Source organism: Oryctolagus cuniculus, chromosome 2, assembly GCF_964237555.1.
Source record: "Oryctolagus cuniculus chromosome 2, mOryCun1.1, whole genome shotgun sequence".
Taxonomy (NCBI): domain Eukaryota; kingdom Metazoa; phylum Chordata; class Mammalia; order Lagomorpha; family Leporidae; genus Oryctolagus; species Oryctolagus cuniculus.
Window position 1 is genome coordinate 76,979,999 of NC_091433.1, and position 27,489 is coordinate 77,007,487.

A 27,489-nucleotide genomic window follows, 5' to 3' on the forward strand; every position below is an offset into this window, starting at 1 on the left:
CAGAATTCCTGATATCTCCAGGGTTGTAATGTAAACCCTAATAATATTACAGGATTACAGGACATAATTGTTCCTTGAAAAACACAAATCTGGGGGCTGGTGCTGTGGTGCAGTGGGTTAAAGCCCTGGCCTGAAGTGCCGGCATCCCATATGGATACCATTTCTAGTCCCGGCTGCTCCTCTTCTGATCCAGCTCTTTGCTATGGCCTGGGAAAGCAGTAGAAGATGACTCAAATCCTTGGGCCCCTGCACTCGTGTGGGAGACCTGGAAGAATCTCCTGGCTCGTGGCTTCGTATTGGCACAGCTCCGGCTGTTGGCGGCCATCTGGGGAGTGAACCAGCGGATGGAAGACCTCTCTCTCTCTCTGCCTCTCCTTTCTCTCTGTAACTCACTTTCAAATACATAAAATAATTTAAAAAAAAAGAAAAACCCAAGTCTGGAAAGAAGTCTTTCTTACCCTAACACAAATCGGCTGAAAAAACTAAAAGTGTTACAACTTTTCTTGAACCCAGCAGAAGGTTATTATTTCTGAATAACCAAGTGCCATAAAGTCTGAGGAAAATCAGTATCAATCAAACAGAAATATACCCCTTACATAATAATATATCTTCCTTTCCCCGTTTATAATCCTTTCTTGTAAATTGCAGGTATGTGACATTAATATAGCCACCCTTGCATTCTTTGTGTTTCTGTTTCCTTGGCGTGTATTTAATTCTCAAGGTTTCCAAATCTTTTTGTTTGAATATATATTGGAGAAAGTAAACAAAAGGTGCCTGAGTGCCAGCTCACGGGTGACAGGCTGCAGAATCAGTGAGTGCAACAGTTTTAGTTTGAATGTGTCCCCCAACGTTGTATGTTGGAAACCTAAACTTCAGTGCAATAGTGCCAAGAGGTGAGACCTGCAGAAAGGTGATTGGATCCCAAGAGCTCCATCCTCATAAGTGGATCAACACCATTATTGGGGTTGATGGTTAGTTTTTGCAGGGGATGAAAGAATGAGCTTGGGCACCGCCCCTCTCTCTCACCCTTCTGCATTCCACTGTTGGTTGGTGAACACTCACCAGATGTGAGCGCCTGCACCTGGACTTACCAGCTTCCAGAACTTGTGGAAATACAATCTCTGTTCTTTGTAAAGTATCCAATTCCAAATAATCCATTACAGCTGCTTACAACACCATCCAATCAGATGATTTCCCCACTATGGCAATGACTAAAGCAACCTAATAGGAACATAAGCGATGGGGAACATAAGCTTATTCTGGGCTGGCTACTTGGCATTTTTAAATATTTTTATGTTTGCAAAAATTAATTTGTTTTTACCAGATTCTTTGATGAAAACACTGATGTCATTGGGTTCAGCAGCAAGGATAAGTGTCCCTGGGTGGTGGATCTCACAAAAAATTTGCACACCCCTTAACTGCAGGGCAGGATTAATGCACTCTCAGTAAGAAAGGTGCCTTTGGTAGTGATGCCATATATCTGTTCTAGTTGCAAACATAATCATCTCTTAGCAGCCAAAATTGAGTTTCCTTTAGAAATCATAGAGTACATGAAGAATCAGAAATACATAAACAAAATATTCTTAGCTTTGTCTGGAAACCAGTGAGCCACAAGCTAATAGAGGTCATGTGTGTCGACTCAGTAACAGTTTTTTTTTTTTTTTAATCTAATGCATGACCTAGGAGAGAGAAAACTGGACTGATTACTTGCTTCTTGCAGTATTTCAAGTGTTTTGGTGGTTCAAATATATTAAACTACAGCACTGATGACCTTAGCTTTGTTCTGCCTCTATCATTTGTGACAGAAATACACCAAATGTGTCGTGAAAATAATCTTCCTCTTTAAAAACTCACAATTTCTATCCATCAGATGGTATTTAATACTGGTGAACAAACAGTGCCACAGCCAGGAACTTAGCTTTTATGATTATTGATAAAATGCAGTAATTACCTTTAAAGGGTACATTCTGTTTACTAGCATATTGTGCTATATTCTAGCATCTTCCAGAACTATTAAGACATATTTCTTTTACAGTAGAAGAAATTCCGTGTTTATTCTTTGAATTTTTCTTTCCAGCTATTCAAATAAGAGTGTAGAAATGAATCATGGTACTATTTCACATTGCTTTTTCCTCTGACCTTTGGAATTATCCTTGGGATACTAACTAAACTATCAATATGATGCCAGCAGACAGGGGTGAGCTTAGCATTTGTGTGTCCTTTCTTTCTTCCAGCAGTCAAGTACAATTCTTTCTGAAATTGCAGAAGCCTCTCAAGCATATAATTTGTGGCTTCCAATGAGTTTGAACTTCATGCTTGAAGTGATGCACAAGTAAGTGATTTAATTCATGCACCTGTATCTGGACTTTTTCCAGACATAATGAAATGGGTAACTACTTCAGAATTTCCCTAATAAGAACTGCATCAAGACATAGAAAGGCATTGATTGGCATATTTGGGCAGGAAAGGGAACACTCTTCCAGGAGAGCTGAGATAGGCATCTGGGCTTGGCCCTGGAGACAAAATCAACATTTCTCAGCTCCCAAGGCCAAGCCCTTTGACTTCAATGATGTACAATTTTCTCATTACAAACACTGTTGTACCCAAAGGACTTTCTGTCAGCTTTCTAATTATTTTCTCAGTTTGAAATAAGACCTTGTCTTTAATAAGAAAGGGGTTTAGTCATGTGCTTGTTTCCAGCATCACCACAACAGTACAGAGAATGAGTGCACGGGGGAAACAAACACAAGGACTCCAGAAAGGAGAAAGGCATTTTTATAGAAATAAATGCAAATCACCTCCCCCTAGTGATTATCAAAATATAAATAATTGTGCTGCAGTCAAGTGCTGTAAACTTTGAGAGAGGGATTTAAAAAGTAAAAACCAAACAAAATGGCTTTAACCCTTTCAAGACAATGCTTTCGCCATCCCTACTGACGATGCCTCAGGATCTCTAACAAAGATACTTTTGGATGCATGGCCATGGTATCGATCTAACCCAGTCTCTACACAACTTAAGGTCTCCATCTATCCATAGTCCACATGGCAACTCAACACAGGCTTAACAGACAGTTCCTCTGTCTTCAAGTATTTTCTCTAGAGTATTTCATTTTATGATCAGTATTTTAATTTTGATCCAATTGCGCTTAAAAAACTGCATTTGTTTTACATTCTGCTATAGGAATGATTTTATTTTGTTCATGTTGCCTCTACCCTCAAACAAAAATTATCAACAGAATTAAGTATAGTCATCCTTGAAGTGGACCCTGCTATAGTTTGGATGTTGCTTGTCCTCCAAAAGTTTCTTATGTTGAGAACTTGGTCCTCAGTGTGGCAACGTCAGGAGGTAGGACCTTTAAGAGGTGGTTCCTAGTGGACATGGTTGGATCAGTCCAGCAGTTGTCTTTGGAAGAGGTCTGGGGACGCTCTGGTTCCCTGTTTTCAAATGTGCTCTACTTCTCCAGCATGTACCTCACCATGATGTGACACACCCTGAGAGTTCGCAAAAGAGTTGATTTGATTCCAGTGTTATGCTTTTGAACCTCAAAAATTATGAGGTAAACAAACTTCCTTTCTTTGTAAAGTTACTCTCTCTTAAATATCATTATAATAAGACAAAGCAGACTCATATAAGCCAAAACTGAAAATAAGTTGCCAAAAAAACAGATGTGAGGAAGTCATGATAATATCATCAAAAATATTTGATTTATGGGTAGGTGACTCCAGAGGACAGAGAGCACTGGAAATCCTGGCAGTGGAAGCAATGTCCTGCTGGTATTGTTAATGTTTCTCACATCACCATTCAAAACACATAAAACTTTCACGACTACAGTTCTCTCCTGAAGAGCAGGGAAGAAGAGAGATTATTGGCACATGGCTCTGTCACGTAACAGTATATGACCACAGAGAAATCAGTTGACTAATATAGAAAATGAAGGTTGCATCCTGATAAATCTCGGAGGTGCATTTCAGTTATTTTTCAATTGAACAGCAACAAACTTGGTATTTACTACTGTGGCCAAATATCGAAGGTAATGATGAATAAGCTAAAGGAAAGTTACAAAAAAGGTAAAGAGAGGATGGAGACAGCATATAACAAGGAAATCTAACCCAATCAGTGATGTGGTCAGGAAACATCTCCTTAGGAAACTATCATTTGAGCCCTGCGGGACTGAGTGGGGACTGCTAACATTTCAGGGAAAGCAAAGTCTTTGAGTTGAAGGGGCGTGGTTTTTGAGCGATACTGGGAAGAAGGTGGGAATGGTGAGTAGGAACTGTCTTTGGTGGCAAACCTGAATTTCGGTTATTTTAAGAGAAATGGGACTCCACTGAAAGGCTTCAAGCCCATGGAAGGAAAGAGTCAAAAGGATCTTTTTACAAACAACTTGGTGTGAGGCATGGATAAATATTGGAAGAAATCAAAAACAGAAACTGGAAGCCAATTATGGTGATTGTAATAATTTTTAAGATTGACATGATTTGGTGTTTGCTTGGATGTGGGCATGAGAACAGGATAATCATCAGTTTTGTGTCAGGTAACAGAATGGACGGTTGGATCATTCTGGATCAAGAGAGGACTGGAAGATAAAGTTGATTGTGTGTTTAGGGAAGGGAGGGAAAAGCCCCTGTTTAGTTTAAACATATTTGTTTGAACCATGAGAGTCTAGGCAAGAAAAATTGATTAGGAACTTTTCAGCACACAAATATAAATTGAGGGGACAGTGCTGCGGCGCAGCAGTTAAAGCCACTGCCTACAGTGCTGGCACCCAATAAGGGAACCGGTTCAAGTCCAGGCAGCTCCACTTCCCATCCAGCTCTCTGCTGTGGCCTGGGAAAGCAGTAGGAGATGGCTCAAGTGCTTAGGCCCCTGCACAGATGGCAGACCCGGAAGCCCCTGGCTTCAGACTGGCCCAGCTCCCAGCCATTGCGGCCATTTGGGGAGTGAGCCAGCAGATGGAAGATCTCTCTTCTCTCTCTCTGCCTCTGCCTCTCTATAATTCTGCCTTTCAAAAATATATAAATCTTCAAAAAATAATGTAAATTGAATCCAAAGGAATAAAATCCAGGGGTTATCAACTGAGTAGAGAGAAGGAAAAATGTTAAAGGAGTTTGAGAAATTGCCAAAAAATATGAAAGCCTTCAGGCAAGGAAGCGAAGGAAATGAAAGCACTTCACTTTCCACAGTAGTCAGGAATCCACAGTGTGAACCCCCAAAAAGATCAAGCAGGATAACTGGAAATCTCCCCTTGATAACAGCGATACAATATGATAACCTTAGCTAGAACAGTTTCTGTAGAGTAATATATCCCTATAGAACATTTTAGACAACATAAATGTTTTCTGTTTATGCTATCTAATATGATGATCAAATGTGATTATTAAGCAGCTTAACTGTGGCTGGTGAAACTGAGAAATACAATTTTTCATTTTATTTAAACTTAGTTAACTTAAATAGTCATGTATGAGTGATGGTTACATATTGGGCAGTATAGGTGAATAATGGAGAAAATATTCTATTTCGGTTAATTTTATTTTTTATTTCCTTAAATTTTATTTAAGTTATACAACTTTCATGTATTTCATATATACAGATCTAGGAACATAATGACACTTTCTACCCTACCCTCCCTCACACCCTCACTCCAATATTTGTTCCTTCTCCCTGTTGCAGTTTCACTCTTAATTTTTTTAAAGATTTTATTTATTTATTTGAGAGATAGAGTCACAGACAGTGAGAGGGAGAGACAGAGAGAAAGGTCTTCTGTCTGCTGGTTAACTCCCCAAAGGCCACAATGGCTGGAGCTGCGCTGATCCAAAGCCAGGAACCAGGAGCTTTTTCTGGGTTTCCCATGCCGGTGCAGGGGCCCAAGCACTTGAGCCATCTCGCACCGCTTTCCCAGACCACAGCAGAAAGCTGGATTGGAAGAGGGGCAGCCAGGACTAGAACCAGCGCCCATATGGGATGCCGGTGCTGCAGGCAGAGGATTAATCTACTACGCCTCAGCGCCGGCCCACACACTCTTAATTTTTACAAAGATCTATTTTCAGTTTACTTAATGATCTTGTAGTTAATTCTACACTAAGCAAAAGTTCAACAAATAGCATGCAGAGAAAAAAAGAGAATGCTCTTCCTCAAAGGAAGTATTTCAGTTAATTGAAATCTGTCACAGTAGGTACCTTCCTCATGAAATTTGCCTCCAAAGTAAAAGAGTGAAAAACAAACAAATGAATAAAAGAGGACCTGGAAGGTAGTTTGAGTCTGAGAAAGAGTTACATTAGTCAACTTAAACATTTCAAAAACGGATGAGCCCGGGCGAGAGGAAAGATGACAGCACAAGCACCCTGGGAGGATATGAGGGGTTGATTGTAGATAACATGAGAGAGAGTTCATCTATTATACGCAAAGAAAGAGCAACAGTAGATGTGTGAGAAGGGGTCAGTTTGCAGATTTGGTGGTGGAAAATGAAGGTAATTGCTTTGTGGAATCTTCTATCTGTCCTGCACAATAGAAGGAAAGGTCAAGTGAGGAGTGAGTGGAGGGAAGTGATAGGGCTGAGGGCCTAGACAGCTCAATTCAGAATGCTGTTATCTCTTCTAGCTACGCCCTGACGGCTTTCAAGCTGCCGCACACGTTTTCCAAGAGACATCTGATGACAAACTGATGTGAGGAGTAACCTAAGACTTGGTTGGTGAAAAAGATCTCCCCGGAGGAACCTCAACTCTCCTAATTTCCCACTATTTGAGTCAATCTCTGTGATCCTTTTGAAAAAATAAACATGCACTTTAACAAAGACAAAATGAAATAAAGCACAGCAATTGTTTTCCTCAAATTAAGACCCATTAGTCTAACTGTTTAATAGATGTTGTCACAGAGCATGAACCAGGGAAGAGCAAGGAAAGCTTCTGGTCGCAGAAGCCCCTGAGAGTCCACCAGACAAGCAGCATCCGGGTGGCCGGGCAGCAATCCTGTCCCGAGGAGAAAGGCTGAGCTAGGACCCTGCCAAAGAGCAGGACGGAAAGGGCACTGAAGCAAAAAGCTGGCTCATGATTATTCTCAAATATAATCTTAAGCTACATATTGCATTCTATGTGTCCCTATATTGAACCAGTCTTCATAAAGCACCTTCCAAGGTGAATAGCTGGTACGGAACTAAATTCAAAGAGGATAGATGTGGCAGGCTTTGAAGAAAATGAATAGAGCTTTTTGCAGTGCCTTATAAGAGTTGCTACAGAATAATATCAAAAGGATGCAATAAAATTTTACTGACATTGAATGAAAGGCAAAGACCAGTAGCTGAATAGGGGTTTGAAATATGACCTCAGTAAACAAACCTAGGTAGGCAGAGTGAAGTGAAAACAATCATTTGACAAACAGGTTCTAGAAACCTGGTAAACAGTGGCAAGAATGAACTTAAAATAGAACAGGAAGGGCAGAAGAGAGGTAAGCCTAGAACCCCAAAAGGACATTGCCCTACAATTGAATTCCAGTTACCATTTATTCTTACTCCCCCACAGTATGGCGTAACCTTTCTCAGCTTCCAGAATGAAACATGACAGTGACTGACACTAAAGGAGGAATTCCCTACATCCGTGCTATGCTATTAGAGCATTAATTTAGCAGGTGATGTTGTGATGCAGCTAGTTATGCCATGGCTTTCAGTACCAGCTTCACATGTTTAAAGTGGCAGGTGGAGTCCTGGTTGCTCTGCTTTGGATCCAGCTCCCTGCTAATGCAATTGTGAAGACAATGGGAATGACCCAAATATTTGGGTTTGTGTCTCCTATGCAAGAGACCAGGATGAAGTTTCCAGCTCGTAACTATGGCCTGGGCCAGTCCTGGCTGTGGAAGTCATTTGGGGAGTAAATCGGCAGAAGGAAAATCTCTGTCTCCCCAACTTTGTCACCCTGCCTTTGAATAAATAAGTAAATCTTGGGGGGGTGACATTATTTTCAATGCTACTTAGGTCATATTTTATGATTGTAGTTGGTATGTTTCTTATCAGACTAGTCTAATTTAAGAATGTATTCTAAAATCATTCAACAAAATTAACCAACACTTTCCATATATGCTTTTCCTTCACTTTAGAACTATTACGACCCTAAATAAAGTTTTCTATTCTATTTCTGCCAGTTAATTCTATTCTTATCACAGGAAATGTAAGGCAATTGCATTTTTTTAATTTTTAAATTTTATTTAGGCAATTGTACTTAAATTGTCTTTGTTTCTTAGTATGAGAGGGAGGGAAAGAGAGAGAGAGAGAGAGGGAAAGGAGAGCTCCCATCTGTTGATTCACTCCTCAAATGCCTGGACTGGGCTGCAGCCAGAGGCAGAAGCCAGGAATGCAACCCAGGTCTCCAATGTGTGTGGCAGGAACCCAGTTAATTGAACCATCACAACTGCCTCCCAGCATCAGCACTGGGAATCAGAGTCTGAGCCAGAGCCAGTAATTGAACCCAGAAACTCAAATGTGGTATGCAGGCAATCTTAACCACAAGACTAATCATCTGTTCTTGGCAATTATATTTTTTAAAGTTTTATTTTAAGAAAATCATCATTAGAAATGAATGACAAATGCATGTAGTAAACATTCTAGAAACTAAAAAGGAAGTGTGTAAGACAGATTGCTCCCATATCCTCTGAGAACCAAAATATTCACGACCAGAACCAATGGCCATAATTCATGCCTTCTACTACACCTCCTAAATGAAGAAGTCATAAAACTGTATGTTGATCTATGTATTTTTAAGTTCCTCCAGTTTTTATCTCATTAAAGACAACAATCCTGCTAATCAAATCACTAGCTTAGAGTAAAATAATAATAATGTAAATTTTATGTTAATGTGTGTGCAACTCAATAGCTTCAGTATGGCCTATGTTAGGTCACATTCCCATTGACCCATCACAGAAAGATTTCCTCTCCTGCAAGAATCTGTAGCACATAACATGCTGAGCTCAGATCAAAACACGAGCCCAACTATCATGTTAATCTCCCTTTTACTGAGGCAAACTTTGTGATAGATGTGAAGCCATCTGCAAGAATAAATGCCTTCACTAACCATGAACATGTATGGAACCATGCCCACATTTAATTTTCCTAATCAGTTATAAACAGATTGTTACTATTTGTAAATTTAGTTATAATTACTAAATCCACTGTGTCCTTGTTCCATAATATATCTCACTTGGCTATTTAAGCCAATTATCCAAAGACTTCCCATAAAATTTCTCATTTTATTAGGTCTATGTTTTTCTCTGAAAATCCTCCCCTTCCATAATGGTTTGTCTCCAGAATGTAATGGTCTGTGCATTAGCTAATTATTTAAAGGATTGCAAGTCTCAGCAAATAAAATTACTGCATGGAATAATTTATATTTTAAAATATTTTTATCCAAAATTCAACTTTAAATAAATATTGTTTACCTGTGAACTCTAATTATTTGATAATTTTTATGGATAATGTTCACAGGCCACCATCTTCTGAATTCTTGTTGGTTTCTGTTCAAGAGATTCTCAAATATAAACAGTCATTTCCCATTCTCTCAGGATAGGTGAGTGGACAGAACAATCTGTTAATGTCTCTAAGATAGACAAAATATATGTAGAGACAAGTAATGTAAATTAAACTCTAACAGCCTTCATTTATCAGAAGCATTTTGAAGATATACCTATAAGGGAGCAAAAGAGTAAAAATACAAAGAGTTGTGACTGGCCCAGTATCAATTTATTTAACTAGGTTTAAGTGTTAAACCACACTGACCATATACCCATAGCTAGCTAGCTATCTCCATCTAGTGCCATGTATTTCCATAGCTATATCTTTGTGTGTGTACATGTTTGTGTATGTGTATTCACCAAACCTGATTGAAGTAAATCAATGCTGTCCAAAGATAGTGTCTAAATGAATAGGTAGAAGAATATATGCATGCACATGTAGACAGCTTCTTTAAAAACCCTAAAACAATGGTTATTCATGACATGCAGCTTAGCAATGATTTACACGTTATTTATACTTTTTAAATTGCTTTCTACAAGTTAATTTGAATTCTGAAATCCCTGGTAGTTGGACATTTTCATAGTCCCCTCGAAGAATGAGATCACTGATAATGTCAAGGAAAATATGAGAGTAAAATAATCAGGGTGCAGTTAGAGGGTGGACACCAAAAGAGGTTTGGCAAGTTAGGAAAACCACTGTATTGTAACAGATGTTGAACTAGGCATGCACAATCCATACCTAAGAATAATGGAAAGGTAGATGCCAAATGCAAATAAAGTCAATGAGCAGAGTAAAAGATCATGGACAAATGTAACATCAACACCAGCCAGAACTACAAAATGATTTATGGCAGGAACTAGTGTAGGAATGTAATTGATAGAAAATGACTCATGAGAATGGTCACTAGTTATCATGGAGAATATTAGAAGGTCTAGTGTCCTGCTTCTGGGCATATTTCCATCAGTTTTGAAGACACCCTTTGCACACAATTTACGTCTTTATATTCTACTTCACCCAGCACAACATTAGTGTGTTAAGTAAATGCTAGCTGAAGACAGATTAATGTTAATGTTCAGATTCTCAGTACAGGCTATTTCTGTTTTCAGTGACTGCTACAATTAATATTGCAACAATAACTTACATAGAAAGTTTTAGTATTTTATCTCTGGAATTTGTCTATAATTCAAAGGTGAGTTGAAAAATAAGTAGATAAAAATAATCATACAAATCAAGCACATATCCATAATGAGCAATCAATTCAAACTAACATGTGTTTTTGTCTAGTCTGGCCATCTTTATGTGTCAATCTGATAGCTATTTACATTACAAGAAATAAAAAAATCCTTTATAATATATTTAGGGCCCAATGAAAACATCAGTTTTACTTGTATAAATATAATGTGTATTGAGTCATTCAGCTACTTCATAAACCTGGGAAAAATTTAAAATGTGCATAAATATTCAATAACATTGAAACAGTGATGTGATGCTACACAGTCTGGAAAATATTTCAGCTTGTCCACAACATTCTTGTTGTTTCTATTTTGAATCTAGTTTTAATTATTGTTTCCATCTCAAAACATAAACATCATGAAAGTATTAAAACTTTGAAGTGCTAAAACTTGGTTCTTTGACATCCACACACAACCTGGCTTCATTTGCTAACAGAATGCCATCAACTGCACACACTAAAGGGTAATGGCCCTCGCACGTCCCATTTAGCACTGCCCAGGATAAGAGGAAGCATCTGCTCATTTTAGCAGGGAGGAAAGTTTTGGAACTCTTCCATGTATCTATCTCTATCCATTTAGTTATGCTTGCACATGTACTTCCACTCCCTGGTGGGGCAGGGTTGTTGGGTGAAATAGTTGAAAGGTAAAGAAAGCTCAAGTTAGTGAATAAACATTTCCTTCCAGGTAAGAAATATATCATCTTTTAAGAGCCATAGATCGAATAATTTTAGATTCTAACACATAATGCTCAAATCACAGAATAACTTGTCATTTTAAAATAGTACTACTTAATAGCACTTTGATAAAAGTCAAAGTTGAAGGTCAAAATGTTAATGATGATTCATACTATCATACAACAAAACTTTATATAACTAATACAAACAATGCCAGCAGACAATATTTGGGGTTCATCACATGTCAGCTACTGAGCTTAGTACTTCAAAGAAGTGTTTTAATTTAAAGTTCAAAATAACACCCTGAAATGGGTATTGATATCTCTCCTGTGGCAAAGTTTCAAGAGATTAGCTGGATTGCTTGCTGTCAAATATTGGTGAGCGACAACCCAGATCCCGAGAATCAGATGCTTGTCTTACTATCACATTGGCTACAGATCATGCCCACGTGTGTTTGTTTTGTCTTCCTACTTGCCCAGTGTGCTCATTTTCATAATCAACCTAAAAAACGTTTAAACACTTTGTCGGTTCACCCTCTTCTGGATGAAATGAGAAAACCAGCAGGGCCCATTTGTCATTCATACAATTTTTCTCTAAAACCACTTGTGACGCTGGGTAATAATCCCCAGATGGAAGTCATTAAAGTTTAATTTGTATGCATATGTGACATCTTGCTTTTCAAAATCTTTTTGACTTTACTCTTTCCATTACTGAAACTAATTGTTATATATGAGAAATAACTAATTAAAATGAGTGTAAAGCAGTTTTCTCAAATATAAAACATACTATAAAATGCTAATAAAACTATAAAAATATATAGAAAAATCTGTCAATTACAAAATTAACTTCAGATGGGGAAGCAAACATCATTTATCCTTTACAATGTCCAAATAAATGACTTTTTTGGCATCTAAATGCTGTTTTGCTTAAAATTAATAAACTCTCAAGAGTAAGAGTTGTCTTTCCTTCATCGCATTAACAAGATAAAATGTCAGAGATGCTCAGTTTAGTTATAAATTACATTTTTTTTAAAAAAAAGCTATTATAGCTAGTTGCTAGGAGCATATTTTGATTATGATTAAATAAATATAAATCACTACTTGGCAAATCATGTGAGAACAGAAGTTTCTTTCTGCTTTCCTGAGCAATGGGGTGGGAGAGGACGCCCTGTGGGGGACAGAGCCCTTTAGATCAAAGGGAGTAATAGGGTGGCGTTGAGGCTGCCAGGTGGCCTGGCCAGAATAAACTGGGAGGCCACAGCCGTAACTGAGAAGTCCTGGGGTGACACGCATGTGTAGACACAAAAGAACAAAGTAGTCCTTTGCTTTGTTTCTGCACATCTCTTGAATGGAAACTTTAAAAAATGCCATCTACAAAGGTATGAAGGTGTTTTAAACAAAATTTAGTTGAATTGCCAGAGTATGTCAAAAAGTTCATGGACAACAGAATTAAATGATACATTGATCTTTTGGTACAAAAATAAATGAGAGGGGTGGGGGTACAGTGATTTAAGCCACTGCTCCCAACACCAGTCCTTGAGTCAGCTGCTCCCCTTCTGATCCAGCTTCCTGCTATCGTGCCTGGTTAGGGAACCAGAACATGGTCCACGTTCTTGGGGCTCTGCCTCAAGATGTGGGAAGCCAGGATGGAGATCCTGGATCATGGTTTGGGCCTGGCGGAGCCCTGGCTGTTGCAAACATTTGGGAAATGAAATGGACTGGCAGAAGAAAGATCTCTCTTGTTCTCTCTCTTTCCACCCCTCTCTCTGTTACTCTTCACTTCAAATAAATAAATAAACCTTTGAAAAAAAATTTAAATCCATGCATACAAGGTACCTTCATAAATTTCCTGGAAAATGAATATTATGGAAAATTATGCATGAACACAGAAAAAATTTTGCCTTACAATAAAAATAACTTTTAATTTTATTTCTCCATGAACTTTCTGAAGCCCTCTGATATTTTCTGTATCTTGAACTGTCCTACAATTTTACTAAGTCAGGAAGGCATTAGTGTCCTGCAGCCTGGGATACCTGGAGGAGGTTCTGGGCCACACGGAATGCAATTTAGGAAAGGAGATTTTCCAAGTGATCCCAAGGAGATGTGAGAATTTAGAGTGACAGCAGATTCCTCTTGCTTCGTTGTTCTCTAAGTAAAGTTCCTATCTGGATAAAAGCTGGATCATAGAATATTAACTGTATGCTTCCCAATCTTAGGAAAAAAATGATAAAACTCACTATGTTTAGGAAGAATTATTCTTGTATTAAATTGGGGGTTATGAGTCCCTAGCCTTTCTTTGAGAAGGAGCTACATATATTATCTTTAGTTTATCATCATATCTAATAAGAGTAATGTCCAAGAGATAACAGGATAGAAGGGAACACAGGAAAAATGCAAAATGTCTGAGTTCAGTCTGGCTGGAATCAACCTAGGCAGTTGTGTCCTCCTCTCCACTGAGAAGGTTAGCAAGCCAGGAGAGGAAAGGGGCGTCAGCAAAAGCAGCTTGTCATAACCATCGCAGAATTTTAAAATGTGGCATCAGCATCCGTAAGCTACCAACCTGGATCCTTCTCCGGAGAACTTCATGAATATTGGGATCAGTAGCCAAGCTTCTTAATAAGAACAAAATTATTTCAAACCAGCTTTTAAAGCTATTGCATCCATTTGTTTTACAGTCCAAATCAAGTCTGGGATTATGCTACAAAATTCTTATATTTAAATTACTTGTTTAAAATCTATGCTTTCCTATTTTATGCATAAACAGACATTGCACATTTAAAGAGGGCTCTATGTTAAAGGATCTTTATTAACAAGTGCGACAACATAGGAATATATAAATAATGTAAAGATAAAAGCTTTTGTGGTTCCTTCATATCCTGATTACAAGTGGCTGCCGTTTGTCTCATGTATATATTAGGATCATGAGTAGAATTCAGTAGAGGCCTAATATTAACAAAAGTCTTAGCTCTACATCAAGCTTCAACCTAACAAACACCAAAGAGAAAGTCTGAGGACAGATGAAAATTTTATTGCTTTACTGATCAGTAGATAAGAAAGTCTGCTTTAAATTTGCCTGAGTTTCAGATACAGGGAGCAAAAAGGATGTTGCCAAGACATTTCTTAGCCATTTATGCATTAGGAGATATTTTCCTCACACCACTGTATGTATTTTCTGATGCATGATCCTCGTGTCTCAGCCACCAGTGCAGTAACAGCCATGCATCTGCTGTGCCCACCCCAATCACCTCCCAATTCACTTGCATATGAGAGGAGCTATCAGAACTTCCCAAAGAATCCAATGCTCACTTAGCTCACTACCCACAATGCCCACCTCAAAACAAATTTTTTGTGTGCTTCCTAGCCTTTGAAGCTCCCTAAGAGGGAATTCAGAAGAATTAGTGAAGTATTTGTTATAAACTCAACTCTGTTTCAATTGCTTTCCTCCTAAAACAAGAAAGATCTACAGGGTAACCTGCCTTGTCCACAAAAAAGCTATTCTAGAATTCATGTGTTAGCGTCTTGGTTTCTTGCATCCCATGGATCGCAAATCTCATCATTACACTGAAATAAGTATGTGCTAGGGTTATTTTTTGAGGATCTGACCAATGGTAAATGTTGATCCTTGTTTCCTCATTTCTTGCTTATGTACTTTGTGTGATGATTGACAGTATTAAACATTATTTCAGGGTTCTTCTGTGAGTGTGTTTGTGAATGAGATTAGCATTTGGATAAGTAGACTGAATAAAGATCATTCTCACCATTGTGGGTGTATGCCACCCAATCTACTAAGGGCCCAAAAAGAAAAAGAAGGTGGAACAAGAGTGAATTTGCTCCCTCTGCTGGTGCTGGGACACTCGTCTTCCCCTGGCCTGGACATCAGCATCACTGGTTTTTCAGCCTTCCCAGACTTCCCAGTTCAGACTGGGACATACACAACCAGCTTTCCCGATCTTCTTGAAACAGCAGATACAGGGTTCTTTAGTCTCCACAAATAAAACGAGTCATTTTCTATGTTACACTATGGATCAAAGGAAATGGAATTCATACAAAACCTTTGCTCTCTGTATTTACAGATTAATATCATTGAAGTCAAAGTCATAAACAGCCAATCTTTCCCAAATCCTCATTGCTGTTTAATAAAACATATACTATTCATATCCTATACCTGATACATTGTACAAACAAAAAAATCATAATCTATTATCAATAATTTGCATCATAATAATGTAAATAAAAGTATTTTAGTGTAATTCAATGATGTGGCTACTTAGTAGTCCCCACCCTGAAAAAAAAAAAAGCTAAGGAGATAAGGAGAAGTATCCTATTTTTTTTTCATAATCATCACTTTATTGCTTTTTTGTATTATACAACCTTTAGAATATTAATTATCTAGGATGCTTAGGTAAGTGCCTAATTTTTTTTTAACTTTTATTTAATGAATATAAATTTCCAAAGTACAGCTTATGGATTACAATGGCTTCCCCCCCGAGTGGCTTCCCCCCCGAGAAGTATCCTATTTAAACAAATTAAAAATGTTGTAAATTTTAAGTTATACCATTAACTTTTATATCAATTATGAAAAAAAGTCAGATCATTTTTAGTTAGATCATCTTTAATAATAGCTATTATTTTATAGTTCCTAGTTAAAAACTTCTACAATGAGAAAAATATTTTTATCTGATATATTTGAAACAAGGTAACTTGCTCAAGGTTATGTATGGAAAAAGACTAAGACTGTAGAAATATCAAATGGAAAGTTAAACAGCATGGGAAAATTCAAAGGAGTAGAGCTGGAGATGGTGGGCTGCATTCCAAAACAGAGGCCCATAAAAACCATTTATCTTCCAGAATGTACCATACTTCTAAGTCTACCATCTGCCTTAATATTTCAAAAATTTTATTTTATTGATGCCTCAGGGTTGATTGGCAAGTAGATGCTGATTTATATAACCAAAGCTCAAAAGAGACTTTCTAAAAGGTCAATTTATTAATTTGTCTTGAGAAATATATCTGTAGGACTTTCTTTAAGGAGTGAACCTAACCAATTTATTTCTCCTCACAAGCAAGTTTTGTAGGAAGAAAGATCATCAGGAAGTCGGTTAGTGATCAAGTTTTATGGGCTAAGTTTTGATTCCTCAAAATTCAGATGTTGAAACTCTAAGTCGTAGTAGCTCAGAATGTGAGTGGATTTGAAGATGAGGCTCTAAAAGAGGGATTCAGTGAAAATGAGGCTTTTAGGATGAGCTCTAATTCAATCCAGCTGGAGTCCTTATACAAAAAGCAAATTTGGACACTGAGAGAGAATCCAGGGAGGGTTATGCACAGAAGGGAAGCCATGTGAGGACACAGAAAGCAGATATTCCCTTTCAATTTCATTTTTTTCATGCACTTATTTTTCCATTTTCTTATTTATAGAAAGTGAACACATTTCATATATAGAGATTTAGGAGAATAGGGATACTTCCCAGTACTCTCATACAAGGACGAGGGACCTCAGAAAAAGCGAATCCTGCCCAGACGTTGCTATTGGACTTATAACCTCTAGAACTGTAAGAAAAAGTTATTTCTGCTGTTTAAGCCGCCTAGTCCATGATATTTTGTTATTCCAATGCTAGAAAACTAACACAGCAAGGAAAACTTAAAAATTCTAGGTAGATTCATGAATCAAAAATGTAATTGGCCCAAGCTTTATGAGTTGGAGTCATTCATGTCCCCAAGTGGTGATGTCTGCCTGATCCTCAGAGCAAAAATGGCATCCATCTCATTCAAACGGCTTAGTCCATTGAAGGATAGTTGAATGGGACTTCAGGTAGAATTCCTTTAAAAATATACACGAGGAATTATGTCTGTAGAAGTCTAAACCACATACTCTGCAGTTATATTTCTTTCAGTAGTGAAAACCATTAGAAAACTCTCACTAATGGGATTTTTTGCATACCAAATGGTCCACTTAAAATTCTGATTTCCAAAGTTAGTTCTCAGACACCATTTTACTATTATGGTTGATCTACTGCATCCATGCTCAATTTATATGACAAATAGCTATAAATTAATATAATATATATGCCATTAAATCAAGATGTAATACAAAGCCTCTAGAGAAACAAATTTTATCCAGAAAGATTATTTAAAAGAGTTTACATGTGGGTCTCGAATTGTGGCCTGTGCGTGTGAAGCCTCTGCCCGCAATGCTGGCATCCCATATGGGCATAGATTGGTGTCCTGGCTGATCCACTGCATATCCAGCTTCAGGTTAATGGTCTGGGAAAAACAGAGGAAGATAGCATAAATGTTTGGGCCCCTGCCACCCACACGGGAGACTCAGAGGACGCTCCTGGCTCCTAGCTCCTGGCTTCAGTCTGGCTCAACCCTGGCTGTTGGGCCATCTGGGGAGTAAACCAGCGTAAGGAAGATGTCTCTCTCTCCCAATGTCTTTCCAGCTCTCTCTGTAACTCTTTCAAGTAAATAAATCGTTTAAATAAAATGTTTACTTGAATATGGTCTTAAGGAATGGTTTAAATAAGTGGAGATTTAGAGGTAAGTTATTTTAAACTGGAAGAAATTTCATGAACAAAGCAAAAACACAAAGAAAATATTGAATACGATCACAGAGATGAACACAATGTTCCCAAACTAAATTTTACAAATCAGAGAGTAGCAGGAATCTGGCCTGAGGTGGAAGACATTTATTTCACCTTACGTAGCAAAGGAAAAATATTAGTGTATTTTTGGAAAACAACAAAGCATATCACAGTACATCCATACAATAAAATACTATTCAGTGCTAACCTTTGATACATGTAATGACTTGGACGAGTCTCAAAGACATTGAATTAAAGGAGCAAGTCTCATACAATTCCATTTATATGGCATTCTAAAGACAACAAGGCCATAGGGACAGAGAACAGATCAGTGGTGCTCAGGGTTTAGATCTGGAGGGGAGGGTGTGACTGCAAAGGGGTAACATGAGATAGTTTCTGGGGAGGTGCTCTGAAGCCTGATTATAATGGAGCTCACCCAAATCTGCACAGTAGCACCCCGTTCTGTGGTTTCAGTCTCACAATCAATAAGAGTCTGAAAATCCTAAATGGAATATCCCAGAAATTAACACTCATAATTTTAAATAAATTTCCTAAAATATGCTTTATAATTATTTTATCTCATTGTTATTCTTCCTAATCTGATACTATGCCTACTTTATAAATTTAAACTTCATCTTAGATATATATATATATACACACATATATATACACATACATATATATACACACACACACACATATATATATACACACACACACATATATATACACACACAGTATGTATAAGGCTCAGTACTATCTGATATGATTTATTTTCCTTTTGATGTATGCTAATACAAATTTTAGCACATGTACAAAATTAACACAAAAAAGTGAATTAAGATGGTATTTGTCCTGAAGCAAAAGAATGGATTTCCCTGAAGTATGAAAAAATAATTTACTAGAGAACCAACGGAAAAAAGGAAGACCTTTCTCTCTGTGTCTCTCTCTCACTGTCCACTCTGCCTGTCAAAAAAAGTTGATAGTTTAACATAAAGAAAGAGGAAGAGCAAAAGAAAGCAAAGGTGATTCAGGAGTTTAACCTTGGCAGGCCAATAAGACTATTTTGTGACAGCAACATAAAAAGCAGTGATCAGAGAGAAGATTTCATAAGGTATGCTTTGTTATAGTTTATTTATTTATTTATTTTTCCCAGATACCTTTTATTTAAGGCATACAAACTTCATGCATTTTATAAATACACATTTTGGGATATACTGATTTTGCCCATCCTCTCAACCTCTCTCCCACCTGTACTTCCACCCTTTTTCCTCCTCCCTCTCCTATTCCCACTCTTATTTTTTACTAAGATCTATTTTCAATTAACTTTATACACATAATATTAACCTTACACTAAGTACAGAGTTCAACAAATAGTATAGAAAAATAACCATTGCTCAACAGTCAAGTCAAAAGCTGTTCAAAGTCATTGCATGTCAAAGTGTCAATTTAACTTCTGTAGATCGTCTTTTATATATTTTTACCTACCAGAAAATTCTCTAGAGATTAGCAATTGGTTGGAAATGTGAATCTGGAATGTAAAAGAGATTTTAAAAAAAAGTCATAAACAGATTTTCCAAGCCCACCTGCTTAAAACTGCTAATTCAGCTATAGTCTTGGAGAAAGGCTGCTCAGCAGAAACCATACATGAACAAGATGATGAAAACTTGGAGGTGAATTTTATAGAATAAAGAAGAGGCACTAATGGATCCTATTCTGAAAGCACCAGCTCTACTTAAGTACCTTAGAATATTCAGTTGGCATTATCAGCTCAATATTTTTAAAAACCAGGATGTGTTCACCTTAAATTGTGTCACAACTATGAGTATTTACCCTATATATGAGCTAGCTTATCTACAATGTACTCGACAGTGCTAGATAATATAATGTTACTATTTATTCTTTGAAGACAAGTCTGGGTTTTTATTAAACTCCAAGTGTCAAAATGGAACAAATTATCCAGGTTTTCTAGCTCCTTGCTCATTCTTGCACTGAACAGAGGTGATAAATGGCAGGACTGACTGTGGGTGTGAAAGATGCACAGTGTAATGTCTCATAGATTGGGTTTTAGGCAGATGAGACTGTAAACTCCTTTAACTGTAATACAATATTTTTCTCGGCAAATGTGCTCTAAACTCCACTAATGTTTCATTATTCATGTTACAGATACTCTCTGAAATCTCCTTATTCTCATAATTCTGATTCTTTCCCAGAAGCCAACATCTCATGTCCTTATTTCTCCATTGCTTATTTCTGCATTGCATTAGAATGAACCACGCTGTCTGCAAAGGCAGGTTGAATCATGTATTCAGACTGACGCAACGTCCAAGAAGGGGTGCATGGCATAAAGCATCAAAGCATTTTTAAAGGGTTTACTTTCTTGTTATGTCTTTTAATTTGACAGACACACACACAGAGAAAGACAGTTGGTTCACTCCTCAAATGTCCAAAATGGCAGGGGCTAGCAAAATCTGGGACCCAGGAACTGAATTTAAATCCCTCATGTAGGTGACAGAATCCAATTACTTGAGCCATCAGTTCCCTGTGTCTGCATTAGCAGGAAGCTGGAATCAAAAGCCGGAGCTGGGTACTGAACTCTGGTAATCCATTATAGGATGGGGGCTTGTTCACCCAAGGGTTCACTTTTCATACTGATACTTCCTGTGTAGGAATCCTAATATACAGTTGAGGAAAGCTCTTCTAGTGAGTTGGGAGTTGTGACTGAAGCCACAGGAAGTAAATGTTGCAGACAGCTTTAAGACACATCGTGTTACAGCAAACAATTTCAGAAATGTGCACCTGTGTTTCGGCTTGCAACAACAAACTGTACGCAATGGGCCTTGGTTAAGCACAGGTGTTCCAAAGAAGGAAAATAAACTGCTGGGATTTTAAAAAGCAACATATACTCAAGTGTTTGTAGGATGACAGAAATGAGATATACAGATTCCAGTAGCAATTGTTCTCTTATGTGTTCCCGTATGGGTGCCAGGTATCCCAGCTGCTCCACTTCTGATCCAGCTCCCTGCCAATATGCCTGGGAAAGAAGAAGAAGATGGCCCTGCCACCCATGTAGAAGACCTAGCTGAAGCTCCTGAACCTGGGCTTTGGTCTGGCCTAGTGCTGGGTGTTGGCGGCCAGATGGGGAGTAAACCAGCAGATGGAAGATCTCTCTCTCCCTCCCTCTTCCTCTGCTTCTCTCTCTCCCTCCCTCTCCTTCTGCTTCTCCCCTCCACCACCACTCCACTCTGTAACTCTTAGAAAATAAATTTTAAAAAGAGAGAGAGAAAAGAACTACTAGATGTTATAGTTAGAGATTGGGCTCTTTGACTTGTGCTTCGCCTTTCTTCTAACTGCAGTTTGGATATCGAAACAAAATGAACGACAATGAAAACACACATGTCCCAGATCCCCTTGACAGAAGAGTTTGGATGCAAACCAGAGCTGCAAATCATGTGCCTGGGCATGATGTTTGGAGAGCAAAGTGACATAAAGGCCATCTCCCTGTCCCACTTTGTCTGCTTCTGGTTGAGGTCCATGGGTTAAACAAAACTTTCTGCAGCAGCTGAAAAGCATCTTTTCTGGCCCTGACTCCCCTGTGGCTGGGCTGAACGCAGATCTCCTGTACATATAAACTACATAGTGGACTTGGGAGTCGTAGCATCCTGCCACCCAAAAAAGCAAATTAAAATAAACTCATTCAATACTTTTTATGTGGATTAAATACCGAAGAGCTTCTATGCTTGTTGCATAAAATTCATCCTTAAAATTAATTTTTCCTGTTTTGCTTTACATTTCTTCAAAATGAGGCTACTGGAGAATCTGCAATTTTGGCTGAGCCTAGCGTCGTGCTGCTAATAGACAGCACTGCTCCAGCTTCCTTGTGTAGAGAGAAAGGGAGGCAGTTATGCGGCTTCTCTGTCCATCTTCTTGGTCCCTGGATGGTGGCTGTGGACATCAACATTCTAGCTACTTGGTATTTAGAGACCATGGGAATGGGCTCCTGATTCTGTCTTTGTTTCCATGGCAACCTCAGAACTAGTAGCTCTCCTGATGCCATCCCATGGAGTCCTACTTAGAGCCATGTCCTTCAGTCTTTCCCTTTTAGAAACATCCACTCCTCTGTATTATGTTTATTCCTTCTTGTGTAAAATTCTTACTATGCTTTATCCATTTCTTGTATTGTATCTGGGCTGCTAAATAAATACCTTAAATAAGTAGGAGGAATTTCTGGAATGCCACTCTTTAGGGTTAGTGTTCTGTTGTCTTTTTTAAGTTTCTAAGGGGAAAAAAAAATCTATTCTAATAGCAAATGTTCTGAAACTATGCAAATGTCCTAGTGTGTGATATTACAGGTGTGTGTCCATTTTTGCATAACAGCAATGATAATGCCCATACTTGTATATTCTAACCAAGAAACCAGTGTTGAAAACTAAACAAATCATTCCTAAGACGGCACCTCTGCCAATACCACTATTTTGAAAAACATAAGTATAAAAAGAAGACTGCAATAAAGGAAAGAGAAATGAGCTGGCCTTAATCTGGGATAAACCACTCCCTGGTCAAATCTGATTTCCATGATAAGGGCCCACAAAATTACTTGCCACTTTTCTCATTTTCAGCCTATCTCGAGGGCATCAAAATGCTGACCTCCCTTCATGTGTTCCTGTGTTTCTGATGTAAAAGCGATTCGTGAATCTGGCTGGTTATCGCTGAGATCATTCTATTCTGTGCAGAGGTTGTTGCCTATTTCCCATCCTGGCTTCTTCGTGCAGTACTACTGAGCAGTCAGTGATGCTATCGCGGTATCTGGAAATTGCTGCCCTCACTGGTGTAACCTTCCAAGTTGCTGTACAGTCATAGGAAATGAATGTGTCATCCCCCAACCCTGCAAAGCTTCAGATGTAAATTAATAAAGCACCAGACTCTACCTGTCACACTGGGAAAGTGCATGAGTTGCTTAAAATCAAAGCCAGCACAATAATCATTTGCACATACAGTGTATTCCTCTAAGGCAAGTTCATTTTTCACCCATCCTATCATACCACGTTCTTGACAGTGCACTAAAAGATTTTTTAAATAGCATCTGGAGGAAAGGGGATGGGAATTGCTGAATCCTATTTATTTAGTTCTTTTGTGCTTCTTTTCAATCTCACATTTTAGACTTGATTAACCTAGTCTTTAGCTACTTACATTTTTTTGGCATGCTGTCAAGACTACTGGTGTTAAGATAAAACAGTTAATCGATTACATAGTAGGAAAAGGGAAAAGGGAGAAGGGAAACCCACCAGATGGAGAACAGAGGCTCGCAGGAAATTTGTGAGGAATTAATTGTTATCAAACTAACAATTCAAGTTGGGGGATCTTTTCCTCTACGGTGTTTCAGATGGACCATTAAAAACAAAAACAGCCCAATATTTGAAGTCTATTCCCCTATTTGAGGTATAGACTATTTACAAGGAAGAATGAGAGAATGTGATCCATTTCTACCCATGTGCCCCACACCCCTTACTGTAGACTATATAGAACCTGAAATAGGGGCTGGCATTGTAGCACCACAGTTTAAGCCACCACTTCGGATGCCAGCATCCCATAATGGAGTGTTGGTTGGAGTCCTGGATGTTCCACTGCCCATCCAAATTTCTGTTAATGCACACAAGAAGGCAGTGCAGGATGGCCCAAGTACTTTAGTTCCTGCTACCAGTGTGGGAGACCAGGATGGAGTTCCTGACTTCTGACTTTAGCCTGGGCCAGCCCCAGCTCTTACAACCATTTGGGGAGTGAACCAGCAAGCAGAGATAGAAGATCTCTCTCGGCTGTTGCCGTGGCTCAACAGGCTAATCACCCACCTTGCGGCGCCGGCACACTGGGTTCTAGTCCCGGTCGGGGCGCCAGATTCTGTCCCGGTTGCCCCTCTTCCAGGCTGAGGTGACTGTTCCTCGCCACCGCTGGAGAATTAGGCAGGCTGCCCGCAGCTTGCCTTGACCGAGGAGGGGAAATTGCGCCACCCACCTCTCAGCCTTCCCCAACCCCGGGGGACAATCAGACGCGGTGTGGAGCCCAGTCAAAGCAGGGTCTCACTTTATTGTAAGAGGGAGGTGTATATATAGCTGAGGTACAGAGCGGATGGTACAGAGCAGATGAGCCTAGGGGGGCAAGGGGTGGGGTGTTGTGATGCAAAAGGGTCCTAGCCACTCCTATTATACCACCTTATTAATGATCCTTAGACAGAAGCAGCCTGGGGCTGGGGTGTTTGTTAGGAGGGATTTGAAACTTAAAGTCAGGTTTTCAAATTCGAGGCAGGCTCAGGAAGTTCCTCTAGGCCTCTCCGGATTCAGCATCCCCCACACCAGGCCAGCTCTCTGCTATAGCCCGGGAGTGCAGTGGAGGATGGCCCAAGTGCTTGGGCCCTGTACCCCATAGAGGACCAGGAGAAGCACCTGGCTCCTGCCTTCGGATCAGCGCGGTGCGCCGGCCTCGGCGGCCATTGGAGGGTGAACCAATGGCAAAGGAAGACCTTTCTCTCTGTTTCTCTCTCTCACTGTCCACTCTGCCTGTCAAAAAAAAAAAAAAAAAAAAAAAGATCTTTCTCTTGCTTTCTCTCTCTCTCTCATCAGCCTGTGTGTGTCTGTGTGTCTGTCTGTCACTATGCCTTCCAAATAAATATGTTAATAAATCTTTTTTACAAAAAATAAAGGAAAAAAACCCTGAAGGAGGAGGAAGGAAAATTGAGAAATAAGAGTAAAGAAGCAATATTCTGTCACCTACTACAATAATTTCCCAAGAAGTTGTATTTTAGAGTACTATCACTCCAATCTTCTGTTGATAAACCAAGATTTACCCAAGAGAACTCAGTTGTTTAAACTGGTACTTAAACACAACTGATTATATGTGTGTCCCTTAAAATACATTATCCCCAGGATCCCTTATTCTTGGCCACATATTCATTCAAAATTCTTTTTTGAATTCCCATGGTATGTCAATATTGTCATAGTCACCATGAAAGACAAATATCATTTTAAAAACACTGAATCTATGATCTAATGGAGCAGACCTATATTAAATACATATCAGTACTGAATGTTGTAAGAATGTGTAAGAAGTGATGATTCTGCAGAATATTAGCTATTGCCTTATAAGCCATTTAAGACTTGGGGTTTTATCTTAAAAACAGTAGAATCCTGTTGCATGGGTTTAATCAGGAGAACAAATGATAAAATCTTAACCTGCAAAACACTGCATTTTCTTAGTCCATTTTGGACTGCTGTAACAGAATACCATATACTGGCTAATTTTGGAATGAATAGAAATGTGTTTTGGGGGCTGGTGCTGTGTAGCACAGCAGGTTAACACCCTGGGTACTGGTTCGAGTCCCGGCTGCTTCACTTCCCATCCAGCTCTCTGCTATGGCCTGGGAAAGCAGTGGAAGATGGCCCAAGACCTTGGGCCCCTGCACCCATGTGGGAGACCCAGAAGAAGCTCCTGGCTCCTGGATTCAGATCTGTGCAGCTCTAGCCGTTGCAGCCAAATGGGGAGTGAACCAGACGATGGAAGACCTCTCTCTCTTTCTCTGCCTCTCCTCTCTCTGTATAGCTCTTTCAAATAAATAAATAAATCTTTAAAAAAAAAAAGAAATGTATTTTGTTCATGATTCTGGAGACTTGGAAGTTTAAGAGCATTGTGGTAGCATACAAGCATGGCCTTTTTACTGCATCATAACATGGCGGGAGGGAAAAGGTCAAGGGAGCATGTGAAAGACAGCAAAAGGGGCTGAAAGCGCATGTAACAAACCAACCCTCATAGTAAGAAGCCTCCCATATAAAATTGCCCACAAGGAGAGAGTTTTCAGGATATTACCACCTCTTAATGATCCTGCCATTCAATGGTATTCTCTGGGGACTACATTTCCAGGATGTGAACTTCTGAGGACACAAACTACAGAACAAACCATGGTTAAAATGTAAGATAAGAAATTCATAGAAAATAAAACCTAATTAAATTGGTCTGATGGAAGAAAAGAATGATTGCAGTCAGAATACAGAGAATTCAATGGATTCTGGAAATGTTTCAAAGTGGAACAGGCAAGACTTGATAGCGTATGAGAGTTGTCCATCCCATAATGACCCTGGGGTCATGATTTGAATATAGGCATGTAAGAGTGCACTGGTTACTAAGATACTGAAGTTGAGGATAACCAGTTGTGTGGTAGGTGGGGGTAGAGCATTAGTTCATTTGGAAAATGTTGAGAACAGTAGGTCTACACCACTATCTCAGAGATGGCTTGTCATGCTCTTTCTTTTGGATCCCACCAGAAATCTAGTCTTTCTGGGATTTTATCTCCTCTGAACTCTGAATGTCTTTCTGCTATCTCTAACCCTGACACAATCTCCCAGCCACCTTCTTAGTCTTAGTTTTTCTAGAACCATCTCTTTGTTGTTAGCAAACTGTACTCCCATCTCCATCCTTGTCTTAGAAGTGCCCTGCAGCTTCTTGCCTTGAGCAGGACATACCAATTCCTTGATACATTCTCAAGTAGAATTTTTCTTAAAGTTGCATAGCAGTTTTTCAGTTCTTAATCCTCTTTCCATTAGCAAACTACGCTGGCACTTTGAAATTACCTGTTTCCAGATATAGCATCATTTATCCTCACTGGTATAATCTACTAATCTCATAGTGATTCCTCATTCATCTCTTGTCAGTATTGCCAGGGATTTGAAGACCTTTATGGATAAATCCTCCACAAACTTTGGATTCTTGATTAACTGACTTTCTTATTCTTAGAGAAGTATTTCTCTAATTCACTGAACCACTGCTAGGATATTACCCACTTGATATTGTAATCATATTGAAAAATCTACTTTAAAATCTTTATTTCAGAAAATACTATTTACAATATTCCCTCCTGTTCCTCAACTTGATAGTATTCAAATACCTTGAAGTAAGATCACAATGACTAATTATTGAGACATCATGTTTATAATGGCTAATACATTGTTATTCATGTTATCACCTTACCAGTCTAAATTCTATGCAACATTACATATAATTCTTCACCAGAAAATAACAATATCTCCTTTCTTGCTTCTACCTACTACAATTGTCTTCACAGAAAAATATGAAAACTTCCAAAGTAAATATATCATTATTTGCTTTTTTTTTTTTTATTTATTTGACAGGTAGAGTTTACAGACAGTGAGAGAGAGAGAGACAGAGAGAAAGGTCTTCCTTCCGTTGGTTCACTCTCCAAATGGCCGCAATGGCTGGAGCTACGCCGATCCAAAGCCAGGAGCCAGGAGTTTCTTCCTGGTCTCCCATGCGGGTTCAGGGGCCCAAGGATGTGGACCATCCTCCACAGCTATCCCAGGCCACAGCAGAGAGCTGGACTGGAAGAGGAGCAGCCAGGACTAGAACTGGCGCCCATATGGGATGCTGGTGCCGCAGGAGGAGGATTAACCAAGTGAACCACAGTGCTGGCCCCTATTTGCTCTTCCTTTTCTCCAGAATTGCCAAGT

At 38.9% G+C, this 27,489-nt stretch overlaps 1 protein-coding gene across 8 annotated transcripts in view; it reads right to left on the bottom strand.

Annotated features, from left to right (window-relative positions):
- C2H8orf48 (chromosome 2 C8orf48 homolog) overlaps positions 1-27,489 on the bottom strand; it is a 289,137-nt gene that overhangs the window by 35,246 nt on the left and 226,402 nt on the right. For 6 of the 8 annotated variants that reach the window (XM_051832523.2, XM_070068500.1, XM_070068497.1 and 3 more), the window contains one exon: positions 17,541-17,660. The exons of the other annotated variants lie outside the window; for them this stretch is intronic. The gene's annotated coding sequence lies outside the window, so the exon portion shown is untranslated. The remainder of the gene's footprint in view (positions 1-17,540; positions 17,661-27,489) is intronic. 8 annotated transcript variants of the gene reach the window in all.